The sequence below is a fragment of the Mus caroli genome, chromosome 13 (assembly GCF_900094665.2).
Source record: "Mus caroli chromosome 13, CAROLI_EIJ_v1.1, whole genome shotgun sequence".
Classification (NCBI taxonomy): domain Eukaryota; kingdom Metazoa; phylum Chordata; class Mammalia; order Rodentia; family Muridae; genus Mus; species Mus caroli.
This window is the reverse complement of record NC_034582.1, coordinates 17,032,842-17,049,213: the sequence shown is the minus strand read 5'-3', so window position 1 is coordinate 17,049,213 and position 16,372 is coordinate 17,032,842. Positions and strand designations below refer to the sequence as shown.

The 16,372-nt window shown below is 42.0% G+C and overlaps 2 non-coding genes across 2 annotated transcripts; both read left to right on the top strand.

Annotated features, from left to right (window-relative positions):
- Positions 1–510: 510 nt before the first annotated feature.
- Trnaf-gaa lies at positions 511–583 on the top strand. The gene has a single exon. It is a non-coding gene; the product is annotated as a tRNA-Phe (tRNA).
- A 788-nt stretch (positions 584–1,371) lies between these two features.
- Trnai-aau lies at positions 1,372–1,445 on the top strand. The gene has a single exon. It is a non-coding gene; the product is annotated as a tRNA-Ile (tRNA).
- Positions 1,446–16,372: the final 14,927 nt, after the last annotated feature.

Sequence of the window (16,372 nt, the reverse complement as noted above, 5' to 3'; positions counted from 1 at the left end):
TTTTGTGGTTTAGCCCAAGCTAACTGCTTTTCATTAGCTCTTGTAGTCTGCTTGCTTTCTCTTGCTTGCCCAGCAACAAACTTTGTGTAAAAGACTGTTTACTACAGACAGCGGCATTTCTTTCCAGATTAGAAGTGCCTCCCGGGCTACTGTCAGCTAATAAATTGAGACTTTCCCATTCTCTCTCATTGGGTTTGGGCACGGTGTCCAGGCCATTACAACTGTAATTCTGGTTCCCTGTACTGACTGTTTTATACTTCTCTGTCTGAGGGATAGAAAAAGAGCTGTGCCGTTAATAAGCAGGCTTCCTGACTTCAGCTTTGGGCTCTTTTCTGTCTGTCTCTGTCTCTGTCTGTCTCTGTCTCTGTCTCTCTGTCCCTGTCCGTCTGTCTGTCTGTCTGTCTGTCTGTCTGTCTGTCTGTCTGTCTGTCTCTTCCTCTTTTTGCCCCGGATCCCCGTCCCCGGGACTGTCTAGACCACTGATACGGCTGATCAAACCACCGTCACCGAGCCGAAATAGCTCAGTTGGGAGAGCGTTAGACTGAAGATCTAAAGGTCCCTGGTTCAATCCCGGGTTTCGGCAAGGATCCATTTTTGCACATCTTATTGTGTTTCTCATTCATTGTTCCTTTTCCTTTGTTAAAGTTTCTGTTGCATAATTTCACTATTATCATAGAAAAAGACTTTCGATTTTTAAAAAATTATTCTCCTTTAAAAAAAAATTGGATATTTTCTTTTTTTACATCTCAAATGTTATCCCCTTTCCCAGTCCCCCGACCCCGATCCCGAAAATCCTTTTGGGTATACGAAGCTAAGTTGCTCCTCAGTTTCCAGTAGTCCCAAGAATGAAAATAAGAAAAAAAAATACAGTGCATTTATTCGTTTGAAAGTAGATTTAGTAAATGCATGTATAAGATTCAGGGAAGGGAGTAGGGTTCAGAGGTAGTCCCATATTTCTAGGCTCTGGGTTCTGTTCCTAGGACCATCTTGGCTTCCAGGGTCTCTTCGTACCAAGAAGTAAAGCCACAGCTTTTGCTATAGGGTAGCCCAAACCTATATGCTAATGTGTGCGAAAGTTAGAGACTCCGTTCCTCAATACCGCAAGTCTCTGAGGATTTACTTTGAAGCAACTTGAAAGAAATACGAGTTATCTCGTGGCAATAAGTAACGAGTTATTGAGAAGTTTGCAATTTGCTAACTGGTAATTGGCATATTTCTAAAAGTGAAACATAGGGTCATGAGAGCTTTTTCGGGAAAAGTTCGTCAACGGTTAAAGATTTTGTCTAAATATTTCGGATTCTCTTGTTTAAAACGAAGAATAAAGCTTAAGTAAAACCTCCTCCTGATGTTTTACTCCCAACTTGTATATCTGGCCGGTTAGCTCAGTTGGTTAGAGCGTGGTGCTAATAACGCCAAGGTCGCGGGTTCGATCCCCGTACGGGCCAGTAGTAATTCCTTTTCTCTAAGTCCCAGATTTCAGAATCCAAAGCTTAAAATTCCTCGAAGGAAGTCACTACATTAAAAAGATGAGCGAGCTCCGTAAATTTCAGCACGCAAGAGGCAGAGTCAGGCAGATCTCCGATTTCCAGGACAGTCAATGGTGTATCCATAAGTGGTATACCAATTTACCTTTTAACTAACTCAAGAAAGAAAAGTTAGGTGTGATTGCCTGTCTTAATTCTCTTTCTTGGAAGGCAGGAGTTGATCCTAGCGGGTTTGAAGCCTACGTTGGTTGGGCTGCAGTGTGAAATCCTGTCTCACGAAATTTTGCACGTAGTATGAGGTGTGTTTTAGAGGCAATTAGGAGAAGGTACGAAATTCTCTCTCTCTTTTTTTTTTTCCAATATAGTGAGGAAGAGACTCAATGAGTCAATGAGTAAGTTGGTGAGAGCAAGAAAGTTTTTCTCTTTGTTCTTTGAACAGTCTCACTCCGTGGTGTTTGTTTTGAAACAGGGTCTCATGTAGCCCAGGCTGGCCTTGGACTGGAGCTTATGCAAATCTAGCCTTGAATGTCTGATCCTCTTGCTTCAGCCTCTCAGCTGGAGTTACCTTTTTAATTTTTCTGGGGTAAATAACCACTGGGGTAAATAAAGCCCACTCGGGTGAGCCTTCCAGGCGGCTCCCCGTAACGTCTTGGTAACTGTAGTAGTGTCCGGAGCTAGCTGGAAGTCGACTGGACTGATGTGGTCTGCAAGGCCCTGTGGGGTCCTCTAGACTGTGGAGGCTGCTGGACTTTAGACTTGGAGATGAGTATGCTGTACAAAAACTCAGCCGAGGTTACAAGGGTTCCCCGTAGGGAGAAGAGACCACCTCCAAAACTTAAAACTCTTCCCAGTAGAAAAAAGTATTGATGAAGACAGATAGAAAAGGGTTCTTCATAGCTTATTAGTTTGTTAAGACCGAGCCTTGAGACTAGCTATCCTCTTGCCTCTGCCTCCCAAATGCCGTGTTTCAGCCAGAAACCGGTTGTTCCTTTAGGGTGTTTATTTAGCTTAATTTATATTATTTTTAAGTTAGTATACAAAACAATGTTTCCTTGTGACATTTCCACACATCATTATACTTTGATATTATCCTCCCACTTGCCCGGCCAGGTTTACTTCCTTGTCGGATCTCTTCTTCTCTCAGTCCTCCTTTTCAGGTGGCACTATTTTTTTTTTTTTTTGTTACTCTCTTGTCCCACCTCTGCCACACAAGCACCTTAGACTTCTTCCTCCCTGTTCTCCATCTTCTTTCTGCTTTCACGCCCTTCTTTGGTTTTAAAGCATTTCTGGTTTCAAAGCATTTCTTCTGACTCTTTAAACTATGGAATAGCTAAAAAGTAGAAAGCAAAGCTTCCAGAAGATGGGTGCTTAGCTGCTTTGGAAGTAGCTTTCAGACTCACAAAATAACTTTACAGTTTACGAATGCTTAGGCGCTTGAGTACTACAAACTGTCCTTTTGTGAATTTGAATAATAGCATCCAGAAAAGAAATAAACAAGCTAACGGAACCAGCTAGAAGTTCAGCCTGGTATCTCCTGATTCATTGTCAAAAACACCATTCATTGTCCAACTGACGTGCACCCCAAGTTCTGTTAAGGGTTGTTCCAGGACCCTTACTGCTGTACTGTAACACTAGAAGAAGTTAGTTATTATATTTAGGCAGTAACATAACTCAGAGCCATACCAGGGTCGGGTGTGTGTGAGAGAACACAATATGTAATTAGCAACAGAAACCCTAATTAAGACTCAAATAGCCAGGCGTGGTGGTGCATGCCTTTAATCCTACTTGGGAGGCAGAGGCAGGCGAATTTCTGAGTTCAAGGTCAGCCTGGTCTACAAAGTGAGTTCCAGGACAGCCAGGGCTACATAGGCTGTCTCGAAACAAACAAAAAGACTCATGTAGATTCTGCATATGACAGAAAATATGCCATATTTTAAATTTCCCTCTTTTTAGACCTCTTTCGCCCTGGTATAGTCCCTTCTTACTTTTATAAAGACCACCTTTATCTCTGAGACATTAGTTATGCTATAGGGAGAAGATCAATTTGTTCAGATTTGTGTTTGTATCTCTTTTCTGTGCCGAGTTTTGAGCTTTCTGTTTGGTTCAGCAATATTGTGTGCTTACATTGCACTTCCATGGGAGCTGATGAGGCACACCATTTACCATTGACCAACTTTATTGTTGAAAATGTAGTTATTGTAAAAGTGATGTGTCTTTCCATATATTTCAGAAGATATTGATGATAGTCTTTTCCTTCTGTCCAAACAGGTAAACAGTATAATTACTCACCATGGGTAAATTTATTGTAAAGTATTACTATAACCTAAAGGCACTAAAATGCAAAACAGAATCCAGCTCCTCGGTGTTCCCTGGATGATTTCAGGTTGTAAAGCATTTGTCAGGGTAGGATCAACTACTTTTCAGAAATCAAACAGGAAAATGTACCTGGAAGCAGGATTTGAACCTGAACCTACATGGGAAACCTCACTAGACTCAACGTTCAATGCCTTAACTACTCAGTCATGGCAACCTAAAAGACTTATTCTTTTAAAAATTACCATGTATCACTTGCTAGAGAGGAGACTGATCTCCATTTAACAGGCAGGCTTCAGGGAACACTCTCTTCTCGAGCAGCCATCCAATTCCATGGACCTTGTACCACAGCAGAACACCTCCACGTTCCTCTAAAGGCAGCATGTAGACGATCCCTAAACGTACAATCTGTGTGTCTTAGTTCGGTTTCCATTGCTGTGAAGAGACATACAAGACATAAATTAAAATTGGGGCTGGCTTACAGGTTCAGAGGTTCATTCACTCCGATACCCAGGCAGGCGCGGTGCTGGGGAAGCTGACAGTTCTACATCCTGATCTGAAGGCTGCCAGGAGAAGACTGGCTTCCAGGCAGCTAGGAGGAGGGTCTCAATGCCCACCCCTACAGTGACACACTTCCTCCAAAAGGCCACACCTCTCAATGGTGCTACTCCTTATGGGTTCAGCGTTCAAACCACTACCCTGTGCTGTTTTTTGTTTGTTTATTTGGTTTTAGTCTGTAAGGTATGTAAGAGGTTACAAAATAGACATGGCTCATTTTACAATAGAATGCTGTACTTAGTTTGTCTGGAGTTTTAGAATACATACTGAGTACAATCTATTGTGCTGTGGAAATGGCTTACAGTTTGTATCCAACTAACCTAACAATGGGCAATTGTGGATGGAAAGTCCAAAAAATCTAGTAGTTGCTCAGTTCCAAGAGACTAGCTGCTTGACCTAGTCTTCTGTATAAGCTGGAATCCTGCAGAAGTAGGTTCCAACAGATGTGCTAGCTAGTAAATGCAAGCAGGCAAAGATATGTGAGTCTTCCTTCTTGCAAAGGCCTCATGTAAGCCTCCAGCATAAGGTGTTACCTAGATTAAGGTGCATTGTCTCAGGCTGGCCTTGAACTCAGAGACCTGCTTGTCTCAGTCTTCTGAGATTGAAGGCATGTACCTAAGGGGCCTAAGGGTTTCAAGGCCAGTATGCCTCAAGGTCTCTGGGTCAATATCCAGGTCAGAAGCCTGTGCCTTCCACCTTTAAGATCTGGAACACAGGTGTGTTCTCCATAACTGGACAGTAAGTCATTCCAAATGTAGTCAAGTTGACAACAAGGAATAGCCATCACAGTGTCTATCACAGCAACAGAAACCTAACTATGGAAAGACCCTAAAAGGGAATAGATCACTCACCTGCCTCAGTCCCCTTGAGTGACCCTCCCATTGGCTATCACTATAAAGACCAGTGTTTCCTGAAAGTCTAATTCTCCAAAGTGGTGCTACTACCTTAGACAGATTGCTGGCAGGTCTTGTTAAGATTACCCCCATTTGGTTCTACTTGAAGGTAGTCAAGTATTGCTGTGAGTCCAGCCTGCCTTGAAATCAAAGCAGCCTTGTTCCCAGACTGCAATAGCTCAACAGAGCCATCTGTCCCCAAATGGAGCTCACCTGACAGATCACCCCTAACATAAAAGCAGGGTCAAAGCACTGATAAGAGTCAAAGGTCATCTCTAGAGGTGTCCAGGAGCTGGAAATGGGCAGCTGATCTTGCTGATTGGTCATCAGGTCACAAGATAGCAGGGTCTAACTGACATTAGAAACATTAAGAAGAAGAGAGAGTACCAGTGAGGGACTGGTGGTCAGATGTGACAACAAAGAGAGCCCAAGTGGTGTGAGATGGCAACAATGCTGATGGCAATGGCTAGAAATTCTGAGGCAGTACCATGAGGATCTTAAGGGCTTGGAAAGAGGAAAGCACAAACTATACCAGGATTTTAAATCTAGGGGGACTGAAGACACAAAATAGAGCTAAGATCATAAAAGGGGCCAAGGGAGTTAGAGTGGTCCAAATATGCCCAAAGAAGCCACTTAGGAGTTGCTTTAGCTAAGAAATATGCACTAAATCTTCATTTATGTCCACAAATATTTTGGTTGTTGTTTGGTTTGAGAATTTTTGCTCTACTTTCTCAAAATGTTGGCTATTAAAAGCATGTTTTGTTGAAGAAACTATGTGGGCCTCCGCCTTTGGGGTTGAGGATTCCAAGATGATCATTGATCAATTTTTTTTTCTCTATAATTTTGAAAATATCAACCCGCTGCCCTCTCAGATCCTAGCTTTCTGTCTGGTGAGAAATTGGATAAAGAATGTATGGTGAAAAAGATGACAAGGTCTTAGCCCCAGAGATGGTATTCACTTACACTGCAGTGTCCTGGAAAAAGAGCATTTTGTCAGAGTATCCCAGTGTCAGTGGGAAGCTAACATTTTATTTTTATCTATCTGAATCCAATAAAAAGATCCGATTTTCTTGAGTGTGGATGAGATAGCTTCTGTAAACCAACAATTGTTACAGAATGTTAGGGTCTGAGTGAAAAGTGAGCAATGTAATTTATCAACTAATATATGAATGTTAGCATGTGCCAGTTAGTTTTTGTCAAATTGACATAAGCTAGAGTAATTTGGGGAAGAAAAAGGAACTGAATGAGTGTAGGGAAGGTTACAGGGCATTTTGATTGATTGATGTCTTTGGGTATGAGGTCATGGCTGCATACGTGTATGTGATTGTATAATATTATAAGCTATAAAGCAAACTAATATACTGTGTATAACCCAATGAAGGATAACAGTCTGAAATCCTTTCTTATAATTCATAGGATGCCACCTATCATTATTAAAGTGGAAAGGGTCTTTATTGGGGTTTGGACATTTAATAGCCAGGAAAAAACCATACTCTTGAACACTGGTGTCTAGCATGTGACCCTGTTTTCTGAGCTTATAGAAAATACGAATTATATAGCCTAGCAGAAAGAAGCAGGTCATAGAGGATATTGGGACTGCTAACTGGGTGTAACCATCTTCCTAAAGTCTCTATTGACCCGTTGGACCCTGACATAGCATTCTTCCTCATGTTTCCACCGATATTTTCAATGTTATAGTTGAAATTCTGATGATCAATCACAGCAGGAGACCCACCATCCACCAAATCATGTTGTGCCCCATGATCAGTAACAGCCAGATAGATTCACCACCTACATGGACTTTCCCAGGTTCACGAAGCTCTAGCATTGTCAAGACCATAAAAGTCATGGGTTATAAGCCCGAGGATATCATTGAGTCTCTGAGAGACCAAAAATTCAATGAGGTGATGTCAACCTACCTGATTCTACAATACCAGACACCCAGGCAAAATTGCTCCCACTACTAAGTGAAAACCATTAAATGCATACAGTCAGGCCTGGAAGATCTTCACTCCTTCCCTGGTTTCCTACGGATATATGAACCTTTCTCTCCATCTTCACCTTGCCCTCACATTCATCTAAACTCCAGGAGACTAAGGATCGGAAGACTCTCAGGCAGGGTGTCAGAAAACATGCTATGTGCTGCCAGGCAAACGGGACCAACCCTCTCCAGCTCTCCCACCTGGATTGTCCTATGGCTGATGACCTCATGGGCAGCAGGTTGGAAATCAGTAAGACATTCTCACAGTCCAAGATTGTGTTATCTTGTAGCCTGACTACACATGTCCAGTCACTTTGACTTCAATACACCTCTTCCTCTAGGGCAGACAGGAATGTGTCCTCCTGGAGTGTCCAACATGATTTCTGGGGACCCCTGCTGGCTGCTAAGAGTGTAACCCTTGCAGGCTCCTCCTCTGGGGATATCTTGAAGAAAGAGACTCCCATGGAGGAAAATCCCTTCATCCAGGAAGAGGTCATCATTCCTGAAGATACCATCACTAAAGGCCAGCCACAGGACGTAGGCCCAGCTTCCCCTCATAACTGGCATCACCTCTGGAACGGGGTGAAGAAGACAATTATGAGCTGCCTTTGAAACCTGTGCTGTTGCCTGCCACCACCTCAGAGAAGTCAAGCCTCCTATGAGAATCTGGCTCCGAGGAAAGAGGATCATGGAGTTACCCCCAGGAGCAGGTGGGTGCATGTCCTCATTCGTTTCATCCATACTCCCTCTCGTTCTTTGTCCCCTTGTGGCTGACATATAAACTTAAACTGTAACTTTAGAAGGACTAATTCTATAGAAACCCCTGAAGTGTGACGTGATGCTTGCTGAGCCATAAGTGGACAGCAGAGATGCTGATTAAAGTGGGGAGAGGAGGAGGTGGGGGTATGCGCAAAGGAGGCAGAAAGCCCTTAGAGGTCCATTGGAGTGCTATGGCTCCTCAGGGTCAGCCCAGTAAATCCCGTGTGTTTCACAGCTCCAAGAGTCGCCTCTTTCCTGTGTCTTTTAGCTTTCAAGTCTTGAAGAAGACCAGCCTCAGCTCCATGGTTTTTGAGCCATGGGTTGGGGGTTGACCTGGCTGAGAATCAGACAGCCTCTCAGAGGACCCAGGCCAGATGTCCAGGAGCCAGTGTAGTCACAGGCCCCTCCTTTACAGGAAGAGCTGTCCATACCACAGCGAGGTCTTTCTGGGTAAAATCCCAGGCATTGGAAGGCTTGCCTTTCACTGTGTCTTGCTCAGAGGAAAGTACTGAGGTACAAAAGTGCCCTAAAATTGTAAGTGGAACAGTAGCCCTGTTCCCTCTCTCTTCCAGCCTGCATAAACATCAGAGATTTTTCTATGGGAACTGCCCATTGCTTCCTGTTTCTTTCAGAGAAGTCTCCCTAGTCAGCCTGTCCCGCTTGGCTTAAAATGCATTCTCAGATTGATAATAAGGCCTGCAGGTCTCCTCTGGAAGGAAGCCTCCCATCAAACTTTTACCAGACCCTCACCCACCCCCAACCCCCTGCAAAAGCCATCACAGCTCACATTACTTCGGTCCTCAGACCCAAATCAGAGCAAAGCTTAAAAAAAACACAGCTGTGGAGAAAGTCCAGGACAGCTCTCTAATTACTCACCTCCTACCTCCCTATGCTTGTTCCCTGAAGGCCAATTTCCATATTTGTAAGATTCCAACTAGCATCACAGCCACACCTTGAAGGAGGAGTGATAGATGTTGTGACAAGAGCAAATTAGGACCCTTAAGATGGAGCAGCAATCTCCGGTGGCAACTTTGGGTCTCCACCGGGAGTGTGCATTCAGCTGGACAAACCCACAAGGCTGCTTCCATTATCTGAGAGTCTGAACAGTGTTTGTTGTTGCCCAGGTAAGCAGCCTCGCACACTCTTGGACAGAGCTTCTGGGGAGCTTTCCCTGTCCCTTCAATTGTGACATTCATAAGATGTCATCTGTCTTAGTTAGGTTTTACTGCTGTGAACAGACACCATGACCAAGGCAAGTCTTATAAAAACAACATTTAATTGGGGCTGACTTATAGATTCAGAGGTTCAGTCCATTATCATCAAGGTGGGAGCATGGCAGTATCCAGGCAGGCATGGCACAGGCAGAACTGAGAGTTCTATGTCTTCATCCAAAGGCTGCCAGTGGAAGACTGACTTCCAGGCAACTAGGGTGAGGATCTTATGCCTACACTCACAGCGACACACCTATTCCAACCAGGTCACACCTCCAAATGATGCCACTCCCTGGTCCAAGAATATACAAACCATCACATCATCTCTTGGGTTCTTTCTCCCTAGACTGTTTCAATATCTGTCACACCACGAGGCACACTGAAGCCCATGTGACTGACATGGAGAGTCCCTCTAACCAAAAGTCTCTGTCAATGTGTACACAGGACAGCAAGGTTCCTGGCATAGTGGGGATATCTGCTGAAAACATGTCCCTATCAGATTCCACTGCCTCGAAACACACACACATATTTGTTATGTGCTCCATTTCCTGAACACTGAGTTCTCTTAGGCCAGACATTCTTTTTCTGTCTCATCTGAGAGGAGAGGGTTTCATATTCCACTCTGGGGTAAAAAGAACCACAATTTATTCCGTACTACTCGATGAAAATTACTTTTCATCTTCAAGTAGATTTCAATGAAATAATAGACAACCATTATTATCATCCTACTTTGGTAAAAGCTACACCTAATAATGTGAGACTTTTCTTTATTTTGGTTTTTTATTCGAGGCAGGGTTGAGATTTTTTTTTCAACTAGCCTTCTTTAGAAAGTATCTCACAGCCCAAATTTCCAGTTCTCCTTACGTAGTTAGCCTCTTCAATGTTGAGGAAACTGGTAGGAAGCACTTTTATTCTCAAAATCTAAAAAGTTCAGTTGTTAAGTCCCTAAGTTGCAAGTGTGAGGGCCTGAGTTTGATTTGCCAGAAGTTGTGGGGGACAAAAAAAATTATACCCAAATGTGGTGGTGTGGTGTATACTCGGAATCCAGCTCTGGGGAGACAGAAACAAGAGGGTGCCTAGAACCCTTATCTACCCACTGGCAGAGGGGAAGAATAAAACTTTTCCAAAAAGCACCACCCTGTAGGCTGCACTGATATCCAGTTACTGACTCACATAATTTTGCTATCTGAACTGATGATGGTCTGAGAATCAGACAGAGGCAGAGAGAGGTACCACCTCTGTCATTGTTGCAAAACTAAGTTTTGCGACACAGAATTGGCCATCATCATTTTTTGTTAGATATTTTTTCATTTACATTTCAAATGCTATCCCGAAAGTCTCCTATATCCTCCCCCCGCCCTGCTCCCCAACCCACTCACTCCTGCTTCCTGGCCCTGGCATTCCCCTGTACTGGGGCATATGATCTTTGCAAGACCAAGGGGCTCTCCTCCCAGCCATCATCATTTTCAAATGAAGCATGCATATAAAAAGAACTCATGGGTTCACTTTGTCCAAAATGTACAGTGAGTCCCATGAAACAGTTGAAAAAATTTGCAAGATAAAATGTAGGACATATAAGAATAAATGGGTATGTTTTTTTTTTTCTGGGAGGAGTTCCAGGGGCTATAAAAACATGAAATTTACAAACTGCATTCAGCATTTCTATGTATGTCTATGTCCTACCAATTCCAGTGCACATAAATTAGCAAACACTAAAACTTCCCATGTGTCTTCAATGAAGTGAAAATAGTTGGAGGAGAACCAGAGTCCTTCTGCTTTTTTAGCCTATGTTTCTCTAATGGTTTTCACATTTAAATGCTCAGCCTATACAACCTATTAAGGCACACATTATTGAAATAAAAATAGGCTTCATGAACAATAAATGTGTGTGTGTGTGTGCATGTGTCTATGTGTGTGTGTGTGCATGTGTCTATGTGTGTGTGTGTGCATGTGTCTATGTGTGTGTGTGTGTGTGCATGTGTGTTTCTGTGTGTGTATGAAGATAGATTTGGGTTTTCTATGTAGCCTGTCTAAGGCTGTCCTACTAATCACTGAGACTGATCAAAATCTTAAGGCAATCCCCATTTGCCAAAGTTATGAGTGTCAAGAATGTTAGGGATTCACTATCAAACAAAGATAAAGAAAAAACTTTGAAGAAAACAGTCACTGAAGAGAGGAAATTCTTTTCAAAATATACTTTCATCTACTATAGCATTTTTAAAAGAAATGAATATAAATGACAGATTTTTAAAAAGAAATGTTTAAGCTATCCATTTTAAATCAAATATTAAAATATAGACTTCAAAATCTATACTAAAAGAAAGGCTAAGACAGTAATGATTGGGCAGTGGAGGAGAAAGGTAGGAAGGGAGACTCAAGAGTGTGGGGTGGGGTAGGTAGGAAGAGAGGAAGGTGAGAGGAGAAGAGAGGATGGAGGGAGAGGAGGAGATGCCACCATGAACCAGAAACCCCTGGCCAGGAGAAACATCAAGAAGCAAGGGGTCTCATAGTTGGTGAATAAGTTAGTACAGTGCCAGAACTGCCCAATCCAAGCAAACAGCTTATAATTATAATATCAGGATTACGTGGGGTTTTATACCTATTTAATAGGATTGGAGACTCCAGCAACAGGGCTTCAGGGATTGTGCACATTATAGAATTCCATAAAGACATAAAGATAAAAGAATTAGTAACTTTACCTGTCTAATTCATCAAGTTCCTTTATCTTTTTCTCTCTGGTCTTCTAAAAATTTTTGCCAGGTAGTTAATGGTTTTTTATTAGAGCCAGTCAGTATAAGTGAAGTGTGTGAATAGTCAGTATAAGTGTGAAGCTATCCTATAAAAATAATTTATAACTCTCAGAACTTGATATTTCTCATGTGGAAGACACAGTGGAACTCACATCCTCTGAGGTTCTGTGAGCCACATCCTTGACCTCACGCACAGTGCTCTCACACAGATCCATTCTTCATAAGCCATCAGAGTACATTTGATACCTGTGTCATTTAATTCACAACCTATGTCTTAGTGAACCTCTTGAAGCAGAATGTCTGCCATAGGTTCCTGATACCATGAGTAGAGTCTAAACAGTTCCTTCCATAGCCTGGTGAGAACGCAAATGCTTCTGAAATGCTGTCAGCTCCAAGTCACTGAAGCAGAGAATGTTTACCAAAAAAGCACCATGCAGAGAGGATAACATGGCACAGTATTTCTTCCATACTGGACCTATTGTACTCATACTTATACTATTTCTCTAACAAATGAACATGGCATTTATGTTAGACTTCATATTCTGGGAAAATAATATTCTTTGGAATATGAAGGATTAAACCCTGTGTTAGAGATGCAATTTAAGTAATCTCTCAAGGAAAACACTGAAAACTTTTCTACTATTATTTAATTTGGAGAATTGGGTTTTTTTCCTTACAAGTTCTTTACAATAAAGCTGTAATGAAAATCAGCATAAAATGCAATAATTGACAACATGCCCTTGGACAACTTCTCCAACACTTTTTACTTCGCTTATATTGCATTGTCATTGAAATAAGTATTTAGTTGGAAATGATTATCAAAGTGAACTATAAATTTTCATAGGCCAGGCATGGTAGTGAATGTTCAAAGCCCATCACTTCAGAGGTGAAGGAAGATACAAGTTCAATGTCATCCTCATTACAGAACAAGTTCCAGGCCAACCTTGATTGTGTAAGATTCTGTCTCATAAACTAAGGGACAAGCCAGCTCTCTAGTTATCTAATTACAACTGAAAGTCCAGTGTTGTCAGAGCTCTATGAAATGAGCTGACATGCTGACATGGATACCATGTGGATTATACTGACAGGAAGATTCATAATTTAGACAATTGCAATGTTGAAACCAGGCGTCTTATTGATGTTTGTTCATCTGATGCATTGGAAGTATAAGACAACATGAAATCCTGAAAAGCTACAGTTAAGAGAGTACCCATAGGGAAATTGTAAAGACCTTCAGACTTGCCACGGATGGAGGTAATAATTCTCTTTAGAATGTTCATCAGGAGCCGGGCGTGGTGGCACACGCCTTTAATCCCAGCACTCGGGAGGCAGAGGCAGGCGGATTTCTGAGTTCGAGGCCATCCTGGTCTACAAAGTGAGCTCCAGGACAGCCAGAGCTATAAAGAGAAACCCTGTCTCGAAAAACAAAACAAACAAACAAGGAAAGAATGTTCATCAGGAGAGTAAAGGAGGAGAAAGTGTTTCAGGGAAGGAAAGCTTGGGAAGAAGGAGTTCCCATCAAATCTGACTCATCTAGACAAGTCTTAAGTTTGTGAGATTTATAAAATTCACTTATTNCATNNAGCATTTGNGAGATTCTNATGTCAAAGCTNCATCAGGATCCCAATGAAATATTTTAAAGTATGTAGCAAATAATNTGTAAATCAAAGCTGTGTCTTCTGTACCTCATTCCTTATAGTGATGTCAGCATGATGGGCCAGCAGTTTGGCTGCCATTGACATGTTGTTATGCCAAACAGCATAGTGCAGTGCTGTGTTCCCACTGCTGTCCATAGCATTTGGATCAGCACCGTGTTATAAGAACATAGCCACACATTCTTCATGCTCATACTGTGAAGCCTGTGGGTATTACATCAAGAAATAGATGGGAAAGATGAGAAAAACAAAAATTCCTTCAATTTCACTAATTATTTGCATTTAGCTGAGATCATGTTTATTCCCAGAATTCTCACTGTATCTGTGTCACTCTGAAACTGTTGGCTGTTTTCTACCTTAATTGGTGTTGTGCTGTTGTCACTGTCATGGAGATCAATGTCACAATTCCACTCTATTAGGAGGGCAGCTACATTTGGAAGGCCATGTGCACAGGAAAAGTGCAAAATAGTTCTGTGAAAATGAAGACTTTTAAAGAATTTTTACAAAACTAGGTCAAAACCACACAGTTATTCATGTAATTCTCATTAACGTGGGGCAGCCAATTCAAAGAATTTTTTTTTTGCTTCCAATGTTGGAAACATGGCACATACATTCCTGCGTGGGAGGCAAGGACGCCATCACTGAGCTGAATGCCTGATGTGTTAGTTACGTTTCCATTGCTGTGATGAAACAACATAACCAAAGCAACATGGGGAGGAAGATAGAAATGGTCCTGACAGCATCCCTCTGAAGCTCCCCAAGCCAGGCCTCCATCCATTGAATTACCATCAATCACTAATTAAGGAAAATGCCCTACAGGATTGCCTACAACCAGATCTTATTGGAGAAATTGTTTCAGTTGAGGATCCCTCCTCTCAGATGACTTTAGCTCACTTCAAGTTGACCATCCAGCACAGTTGGCCAAAGTAACCATTCTAAATTAGAACTTACTGCAATTTGGATTCTAATCCTACTTTAAACTCTGTTGCTACCCACTGTTTTATCCTCTCCATACCTAAGCCCCCCATACAGAAAAAGGAAATCAGAGTAAGCTCATCTCACAGGTCATAGTGGGATTATTGAACAAACACACATGCAAAGGATTTAGAGCTGTTTCTACCATGAAACTGCTCAGCATTTAGATGCTTGGATATTTCTCTTTAAGACATGGTCTTGCTACAGAGATCAGGCTGGTCTTAAATTCACCATGTGTCTCAGGAGCTTTAAACTTGCAACCTTTCCACTGTAGGCCGCTAGTACCTGGCATCACAAGTGATGCCACACTCTGCCTGGCTTATGACACTCTGACAACCTTACACTAGCATGTGGCTTATAACTCACAATGTATTGAGCTTTACCTGATAGCAGGTTTTAGATTTCATAATTCATAAAGTGTGTAGGAATCATAACCAACTGGGCTTACATTGAATTACAGGTGATATGTTCTAAAGAATTCTGGGAGTTCTAGTCATAATATTTAAATACATTCAAGATGTGAAAAGAGGATATGATAATAACAAATGATATCTGAACATAACTATTTCTTTGATTTCTAAATCTTCAGCTAAAGAAAAAACAGAACTCAATTGAGAAAGTGTGGATAATTTTATTCATTATTTAGATTTATACAATTTGAAGAAATGAGAGGTTTCAATTAACTAATATCTCAATTAATTGATTGTAGTTTCTGATAGCAGTATAATTTTTCTAGGTAGCTACTCTTTACAATTTCCTAATTTCAAAAAGTTGCAAATTGAAAGGAAAGAGGTAAAGTTTCTCTAAACTTTCTACTCAGCACAGGAAAATCTGAACAGAAGCTGTTGAGCCCTGTGGTTGAATTAGGGAAAGGGCTGGAAGAAGCTGAGGAGGAAGGCAACTCTGTAGGAAGACAGCAGTCTCAGTTAACCCGGACCCCTGAGATCTCTGGACCACCATCCAGGCAGCATACACCAGCTAATATGAGGCCCCCAAACACATATACAGCAGAGGACTGCCGGGTCTGTGTTCAATCAGAGAAGATGCACCTAACCCTCAAGAGACTGGAGTCCCCAGGGAGTTTAAAGGTCTGGTTTGGTGGGGGTTGGGGTGTGGGCACATCTTTGGGAGTCAGAGGGGGATGTGGGAAGGAGGTATGGGACGTGGAACAGTTGGAGGGTGGACCAGGAGGTGGGAATAAAATTTGGAGTGTAAAAATAAATAAATAAATAAATAAATAAATAAATAAATAAATAAATAAATAACAACGAAAAGGGTGAGAGGCATTTACTGGCCACAGAATAAGTATGCTTCTGTCCATTGGTTGGGTGTTGAGTATCTGCATCTGACTCTCTCAGCTGCTTGTTAGGCCTCTTGGAAAACAGCTCCTGTCTCCCAGGTCTCTGGTACTTTATATAGGGTCACCCCAACTCCTACCTCCTGAAGTTGAATGTTTCCATTCTTTCTGCTAGTCCCCAGGGCTTCAGTCCTGTTTCCCACCAGCCCCCAATAACTGATCATGTTCCCTTTTTTGTCTGCCCCCTCTCAGTCAGGTCCCTCCCTCCCTTTGCCCCCCATGATTGCTTTCTTTTCCCTTCCAAGTGGGATTGAGTCATCCTCACTTGGGCCCCTCAGCTTGTTAACTTCTTGAGTTCTGAGGATTGTATCCTGGGTATTCTGTACTTTTTGGGCTAATATCCACGTACTAGTGAGTATATACCATGCATGTCCTTTTGGGTCTGAGTTAGCTCAGTATGATACTTTCTAGTTCCATCCATGTGCCTACAAAATTT